Here is an 8,993-nt window from a genome sequence, read left to right as displayed (position 1 = left end):
GAAAGGGCTTTAAAAGAAATGCCACAGTCGGACGTCGGGGCGACATCACAGAAAGGGCTTTAAAAGAAATGCCACAGTCGGGCGTCGGGGCGACATCACAGAAAGGGCTTTAAAAGAAATGCCACAGTCGGACGTCGGGGCGACATCACAGAAAGGGATTTATTCACAAGTAAATAATACTCATAATAAATATTCAATTCATGATAATAAACAGGTTAGTCCACCCATAGGAATAACATTTAACCGGACTTAGCACTCATGGGATTCACCGGAGTCTCTGTCATCAAACTGATACTGTTAGGACAAGATAATACGAATTTGGACATGGAATAGATGATTCAAGGAATGTATGACTCTGCAGAGTTTGTACAAAAATTTTCCCACAGCCAACGGATTTCCGTAGTCACGAAGGACTAGTTCCGTTTACGGTTTTTCGGAAGAAAACACAGCTATCCAGTACACACGCATCCTACCTCTCGATGCCAGGACTCACCCTAGACATCGTCCAAGAAAAACTGTTGAGACGGGGAGATCACAATCTCGAATAGCATGGGATCAAATTTATATACGCGCGCTCTAAGGGGTGCCCCCCTCTCGGTCCCAACCGGAAACACCCATGCCCCCTGACCGGATGACTGTCTTTAATCCAGGGCCATGGAACCATGATCCCGGCCTCTCCTTTTGGTGTGTACTAGGAAAGCGGTTTGCAACTTACTAAACCATATTCCTTGTGGAAAACATGTGGTAGTACTGGGAAGGAAATGAGAGGAACTGGACCGATACGGTTTGACACTGAAGTCATATAGTCTGGCATAAGACTGGCATGCTACGACACTGCCATCTTACCCATCCTCATGCCAACACATGGCCATTCATACTCACATCCATCCACTTATGGATCATCAAACTCACTTACCTCAACATTGCATAAAATAACGTTCATCGGTATGCTCATCAACATGCCATGAAACTAACTAAATGCAAAACATGCCAAGACACTCATCATATCAAAAGTTTAAACATGCTTGCCTGGTTCAGAGTAGTCGGAGCCTAGCTCGGTGAAGTTCGCGGCTCCGTCACCTCCTTCGGTATCTATGGTATAAAGAAAATATATGCGCTATCGTAAATACCAAGGGGTGCACAAAAAGTATTCCAAATATTTTTCAAATAAATCTGATAAAAAACTAGACAAAATTTTAAAGAGAACAGAAAAAGAATCAATCAAAAATACCTTTCTGTTTAAAAGTTATAAGGGTTTTTGTCTAGGGACTCATCTGTAATGAAACAGAAAGTTTCCGGGGGCTAGCTTATAAAAACAGAAAACGCTTCGACAGAAACTACGCCAGCCCAAAGGGAAAGCGCATTTGGCAGAAGGCGTTTTCAGAAAACGCTTCGTTTAGAAAGGACAGAGAGGCTGACAGCGGGTCCCACTTGTCATGTTTAAACTTTCAAATGGGAGGGACGAGGCTCGTCGGCGCCCGAGGGCTGCGGTGGTCGCCGGCGGCGATCCACGGCGAGGTAAGGGGATCGGAGGTTACCAACGTGCTCACCGTGTCCTTCCGCAACGGTGGGTGGTGGTGTTGGTCGCCGGGGAGCACCACGTCGACGGCGGTCTCAACTCCGGCGGACGGTGGTTCGGGCGTGGATGGAGCTCGTCGGAGAGGACTGCAAAGGCCAAATTGATGAGGGGGTTAGAGTACTGGGTGTGAGAGGGGGCTACGGACGAGGTTTGGGCGCCGGAGATGGCCTCACCGGAGTGAATCAAGCTGGAGGCCGAGGCGGAGCAAGGCGGCCGGAGTTGGGGAAGGAGACCTCCTCGAGGTCCTCCTGGTGGCTTGGCAGGGTCCTGGGGAGGTGCAGTGAAGGTGCGTGCTCGAGGGCGAGCTCGGGTTCCTTTTTATAGGCAATTCGAGGCGGTGGCCCAGAACGGGGTTCTCCGGCGAAGCTTACGGCGGCGCAGGGCATTGGTCGGGGAGGATTAGGGGTCGAGCGCCGTCGTGGGGGTTCAATGGGTCCGTTTAGGTGCTAAACTGGCCGGGGTTTGGGTGTTTGGGTCGAGCTCGACGGAACAGGGGTGGAGCGGCCCGTCGGCGGCAGGGAGCACATTCCGTGCTTGCCGGGCCACGGTGATGGTGCCACGGGCGTGCGCTGGCATGCATGAGGCCACGCGGAGAGCCAGGGGGCTTTGGGCGGCGCTGAACGGCGTTCTGCCGTGGTGTGCCTTCTGTCGGCCGCCACGGGAGGTCCCGACGCCGCAGAAGACGCCGGCGAGGGCGGGCCAGCGCGCCACCGACGCCAGGAAGGCTCCACGCACGCGTGTGAAGCTCCGGACAAGAGGGAGGGGCTGCGAGCATCGAGCCAAGCGCACTGTGAGCTTGTGACTGAACTCTGAAGAAAACGACACTGTAAAACTGAATTTTACTGAACTTTACTGAAAATGCAAAGAACAGTGCAGCTCAGGTGTTCGACAGAATGTTTTTGGCATCTAGGGATTTTTCCTTGAGCTGAAACTTGGTGGAGTGGCTACTCATTGCTCCAGTAGGCTGCATGATTTTTGGTGGAATTTTTGGAGAAGTGTGGATATGAATTTCATCAAATTTGTCAAATCTGGTCCAAACTTGCAGTGAGTGAAATTTGAAATATTTGAAAAGAAGAAGATTGGATCAAGATGGTTCTAGGTTGTGGGTACTAAAGACAATCCAGGGAAGTTGGTTTGGGATAAAAACTCAAAGGCAAAGTGGTACTTGCTTTGAAAATCACTTAGGCTCAAAATAATTGGCAGAAATGTTTTGGGAGATAAAATAATTGAAATAAAATCCAAAACTTGTTTGGACTTGTTGAGACAGAGGATTTAAATTGCTCAAAGGTGGAGGGAGGGGTTTTGAGAAGATTTACTATAGGAGACATGGTAAAACCATGGGTGGTTTCAAAAAGAAAGAAGTCCCAAAACTCCTAGGGTTTCTTTTTTTAAATGAAAATAAATAAGTTTGAGAGGGTAACAACCAGAAGGAAAAGCTTCCAAACATTCAACACCAAATTTGAAAGGGAAAAGAAAATCCTTGCCAAAGGAAAGGAAGTTTTTGAGAGGAAGGATTTCTGGAAAAGAAATTTTAAATGCCCTTTTTTAAAATCCAACAAAGTTTTTGATGAAAACCAAATTAAAATTTTGTAGTGTCACATCTTCCAGAGATAGTGATGTTTCTCCAAAGTCATTGCCACCAGGCTGCTAGAGCTTCGTGATGAACTATAACAAATCAGGGATAGATATGATGATCCTTGAGATATTCGTGATGTTTGACACCGCGAAAGTAGGAATCTAGAAGGAGCATCAATTGTTGATGGTTGGTGAAACCACTAGTTTCAAGAAGGGCAAGGGCAAGAAGGGATACTTCATGAAACGGCAAATCAGCTGCTGCTCTAGTGAAGAAACCCAAGGTTGAACCCAAACCCGAGACTAAGTGCTTCTATAATAAGGGGAACAGCCACTGGAGCAGAATTACCCTAGATACTTGGTAGATGAGAAGGCTGGCAAGGTCGATAGAAGTATATTGGATATACATTAAGTTATTGTGTACTTTACTAGTACTCCTAGTGGCACCATGGTATTAGATACTGGTTCGGTTGCTAAGTGTTAGTAACTCGAAATAAAAGAGCTACGGAATAAACGGAGACTAGCTAAAGGTGAGCTGACGATATGTGTTGGAAGTGTTTCCAAGTTTGATTTGATCAAACATCGCACGCTCCCTCTACCATCAAGATTAGTATTAAACCAGAATAATTGTCATTTGCTGTTTGCGTTGAGCATAGACATGATTGGATTATGTCTATCGCAATACGGTTATTCATTTAAGAAGAATAATGGTTACTCTATTTATTTGAATAATACCTTCAATGGTCTTGCACCTAAAGGAATGGTTTATTGAATCTCGATCGTAGTGATACACATGTTCATGCCAAAAGATATAAGTTAGTAATGATAGTACCACTTGCTTGTGGCACTGCCATGTAAGTCATATTGGTGTAAAACGCATGAAGAAGCTCCATGTTGATGGATCTTTGGACTCACTCGTTTTTGAAAAGTTTGAGACATGCGAACCATGTCTATTGGTGTATACGCATGAAGAAACTCCATGCAGATGGATCGTTTGGACTCACTTGATTTTAAATCACTTGAGATATGCAAATCATACCACATGGACAAGATGACTGAAAAGCCTCGGTTTCGGTAAGATGGAACAAGATAGCAACTTGTTGGAAGTAACACATTTTGATGTGTGCAGTCCAATGAGTGCTGAGGCATGCAGTGAATATCGTTATGTTCTTACTTCACGGATGATTTGAGTAGATACTGAGTGTATTTACTTGATGAAACACAAATCTGAATTATTGAATGGTTCAAGTAATTTCAGAGTGAAGTTGAAGATCATCGTGACAAGAGGATAAAATGTCTATGATATGATCATAGAGATGAGTATCTAGTTACGAGCTTTGGCACGCAATTAAGACATTGTGGAAATTGTTTCACAATAAATACTGCCTGGAACGCCATAGTGTGATGGTGTGTCCAAACATCATAGTTGCACCCTATTGGATATGGTGCGTACCATGATGTCTCTTATCGAATTACCACTATCGTTCATGGGTTAGGCATTAGAGACAACCGCACTCACTTTAATAGGGCACCACGTAATTCCGTTGAGACGACACCGTTTGAACTATGGTTTGGAGAAACCTAAATTGTCGTTTCTTAAAAGTTTGGGGCTGCGACGCTTATGTGAAAAAGTTTCAGGTTGATAAGCTCGAACCCAAAGCGGATAAAATGCATCTTCATAGGACACCCAAAACAGTTGGGTATTCCTCCTAATTCAGACCCGGAAGCAATAAGGATTGTTTCTTGAATCGGGTCCTTTCTCGAGGAAAGGTTTGTCTCGAATAGTTGAGTGGGAGGATGGTGGAGACTTGATATTGTTATTGAACCGTCACTACAACTAGTGTGTAGCAGGGCATATGAAGTTGTTCCTGTGGCACCTACACCAATTGAAGTAGAAGCTTATGATAGTGATCATGAAACTTCGGATCAAGTCACTACCGTACCTCGTAGGGTGACAAGGATGCGTACTGCTTCAGAGTGGTACAGTAATCCTGTCTTGAAGGTCATGTTGCTAGACAACAATGAACCTACGAGCTATGGAGAAGCGATGGTGGGCCCATATTCCGACAAATGGTTAGAGGCCATGAAATCCGAGATAGGATCCATGTATCAGAACAAAGCATGGACTTTGGTGGACTTGCCCGATGATCAGCAAGCTATTGAGATAAATGGATTTTTAAGAAGAAGACGGACGTAGACGGTAATGTCACCATCTATGAAGTTCGACTTGTGGCAAAGAGTTTTTCACAAGTTGACTACGATGAGATTTTCTCATCCGTAGCGATGCTTAAGTCCGTCGGAATCATGTTAGCATTAGCTGCATTTATGAAATCTAGCAGATGGATGTCAAAACGAGTTTCCTTACCAGTTTCCGTAAGGAAAGGTTGTATGAGATACAATCAGAAAGGTTTTGTCGATCCTAAGGATGCTGAAAGGTATGCTAGCTCCAGTGATCCTTCCATGGACTGGAGTAAGCATCTCGGAGTTGGAAATATACTCTTTGATATGATGATCAAAGATTTTGGGTTTATACAAAGTTTATGAGAAAGTTGTATTTCCAAAGAAGTGAGTGGGAGCACTATAGAATTTTTGATGAGTATATGTTGTTGACATATTGTTGATCAGAAATGATGTAGAATTTCTGGAAAGCATATAGGGTTATTTGAAAAGTGTTTTTCAAGTGAAAACCTGTATTAAGCTACTTGAACATTGAGCATCAAGATCTATAGGGATAGATCAAAACCACTTAATGGTACTTTTAAATGAGCATATACCTTGACATGATCTTGAAGGTGTTCAAGATGGATCAGTCAAAGAAGGAGTTCTTGCCTGAGATGTAAGGTATGAAGTTAAGACTTAAAGCTCGACCACGGTAGAACAGAGAGAAAGGACGAAGGTCGTCCCCTATGCCTTAGACGTAGGCTCTATAGTATGCTATGTTGTGTACCGCACCGGAAGTGTGCCTTGCCATGAGTCAGTCAAGGGGTACAAGAATGATCCAGGAATGGATCATTGGATAGCGGTCAAAATTGTCCTTGGAGTAAATAAGGACATGTTTCTCGATTATGGAGGTGATAAAGAGTTCGGCGTAAAGGGTTACGTCGGTGCAAGATTTAACACCTATCCGAGTGACTCTGAGTAGCAAACCGGATACGTATAGTGGAGCAACCATTTGGAATAGCTCCAAGTGGAGCGTGGAAGCAGCGTTTACAATATGACCTAGAAATTTGCAAAGCACACACGGATCTGAAAGGTTCAGACCAGTTGACTAAAACCTCTCTCACAAGCAAAACATGATCAAACCTCAGAACTGATTGAGTCTTAATCACATGACGATGTGAATTAGTTTACAGACACTAGTAAACTCTTTGGATGTTGGTCACATGGCGATGTGACCTATCAGTGTTAATCACATGACGATGTGAACTAGATTATTGACTCTAGTGCAAGTGGGAGACTGTTGGAAATATGCCCTAGAGGCAATAATAAATTAGTTATTATTATATTTCCTTGTTCATGATAATCGTTTATTACCCATGCTATAGTTGTATTGATAGGAAACTCAGATACATGTGTGGGTACATAGACAACACCATGTCCCTAGTAAGCCTCTAGTTGACTAGCTCGTTGATCAATAGATGGTTACGGTTTCCTGACCATGGACATTGGATGTCGTTGATAACGGGATCACATCATTAGGAGAATGATGTGATGGACAAGACCCAATCCTAAGCCTAGCACAAAGATCGTAGTTCATATGCTAAAGCTTTTCTAATGTCAAGTATCATTTCCTTAGACCATGAGATTGTGCAACTCCCGGATACCGTAGAAATGCTTTGGGTGTACCAAACATCACAACGTGACTGGGTGGCTATAAATGTGCACTACAGGTATCTCCGAAAGTGTCTGTTGGGTTGGCACGAATCGAGACTTGGATTTGTCACTCCGGTAAACGGAGAGGTATCTCTAGGCCCACTCCGTAGGACATCATCATAATGTGCACAATGTGACCAAGGGGTTGATCACGGGATGATGTGTTACGGAACGAGTAAAGAGACTTGCCGGTAACGAGATTGAACAAGGTATCGGTATACCGACGATCGAATCTCGGGCAAGTATAATACCGCTAGACAAAGGGAATTGTATACGGGATTGATCGAATCCTCGACATCGTGGTTCATCCGATGAGATCATCGTGGAACATGTGGGAGCCAACATGGGTATCCAGATCCCGCTATTGGTTATTGACCGGAGAACGTCTCGGTCATGTCTGCATGATTCCCGAACCCGTAGGGTCTACACACTTAAGGTTCGATGACGCTAGGGTTACAAAGGAAGTTTGTACGTGGTTACCGAATGTTGTTCGGAGTCCCGGATGAGATCCCGGACGTCACGAGGAGTTCCGGAATGGTTCGGAGGTAAAGATTTATATATAGGAAGTCTTATTTTGGTCGCCGGAAAAGTTTCGTGCGTTATCGGTATTGTACCGGGAGTGCCGAAAGGGGTCCGGGGGTCCACCTGCCCCGGGGGGCCACATGGGCTGTAGGGGGTGCGCCTTGGCCTATATGGGCCAAGGGCACCAGCCCCAAGAGGCCCATGCGCCAAGATATAAGAAAAAGGGGAGAGTCCTAAAAGGGGAAGGCACCTCCGAGGTGCCTTGGGGAGGATGGACTCCTCCCCCCCTCTTGGCCGCACCCCTTCCTTGGAGGAAGGGGCAAGGCTACGCCCTTCCCCCCTCTCTTGCACCTATATAAAGGGAGGGGAGGGAGGGGTGGCCGCACCTGAAGCCCTGGCGCCTCCCTCCCTCCCGTGACACTTCCTCCTCTCCCGCAGGTGCTTGGCGAAGCCCTGCAGGATTGCCACGCTCCTCCACCACCACCACGCCGTTGTGCTGCTGCTGGATGGAGTCTTCCTCAACCTCTCCCTCTCTTTGCTGGATCAAGGCATGGGAGACGTCACCGGGCTGTACGTGTGTTGAACGCGGAGGTGCCGTCCGTTCGGCACTAGGATCTCCGGTGATTTGGATCACGACGAGTACGACTCCTTCAACCCCGTTCTCTTGAACGCTTCCGCTTAGCGATCTACAAGGGTATGTAGATGCACTCTCCTTCCCCTCGTTGCTGGTTTCTCCATAGATAGATCTTGGTGACACGTAGGAAAATTTTGAATTTATGCTACGTTCCCCAACAGCCGCTCGCCGCCATCAAAACCGAGCATGTGGAGATGCCGGAGTGCCGGCGCAACCGCGGCGGTGGCCTCATCATAAACGAGCGCCAGCCTTCCCCTTCTCCCCTCCGCGACCATTGTCGCCTGGTCAGGCTGAAGGAGCCGGCCACGTCGCCCGTCATCGTGACGCAGGAGCACGTCGACTTGGCCGCCGACCTCGAGGCGGGCCTGAAATGGGCGCGCGACGAGTATGTCCACGAGGAGATGGAGTGCCAGCGCCGCGCCCTCAAGGAGATATCCGCCCACCGCCGCAGCCGCGACGAGGGCGCCATCATTGTCCTCGACGACAGCGACGAGGAGGCGCCGCCGCCCATCAATCCCGTCCACCAAGGTGACCCAGGACAAGGGTGCAGCAAGGATGGCGGTGGTGACGGCGGCCACTACACCGCCTTCTACAAGCTCCTCGGCATGGAGTAGGCGGCTCGGGGCGGCGGCGGCGCCGTAGTTTTATTTTTCTAAGTTTTTAATTTTTGTACAAATATCAATGAAAAAACGCCTGAATTTCGCCCTAATTTGTCCAAATTTGTATTTGAAAAAATGGCGTCTTTGGCCGTCTTGGGGCGGCGACTAGAAACCCAAGCCCCCCACGCCGAAATTTTCGCTGGTTCGCCCCCAT

Source organism: Triticum dicoccoides, chromosome 1B, assembly GCF_002162155.2.
Source record: "Triticum dicoccoides isolate Atlit2015 ecotype Zavitan chromosome 1B, WEW_v2.0, whole genome shotgun sequence".
Taxonomy (NCBI): domain Eukaryota; kingdom Viridiplantae; phylum Streptophyta; class Magnoliopsida; order Poales; family Poaceae; genus Triticum; species Triticum dicoccoides.
This window is presented reverse-complemented; position numbering follows the sequence as displayed.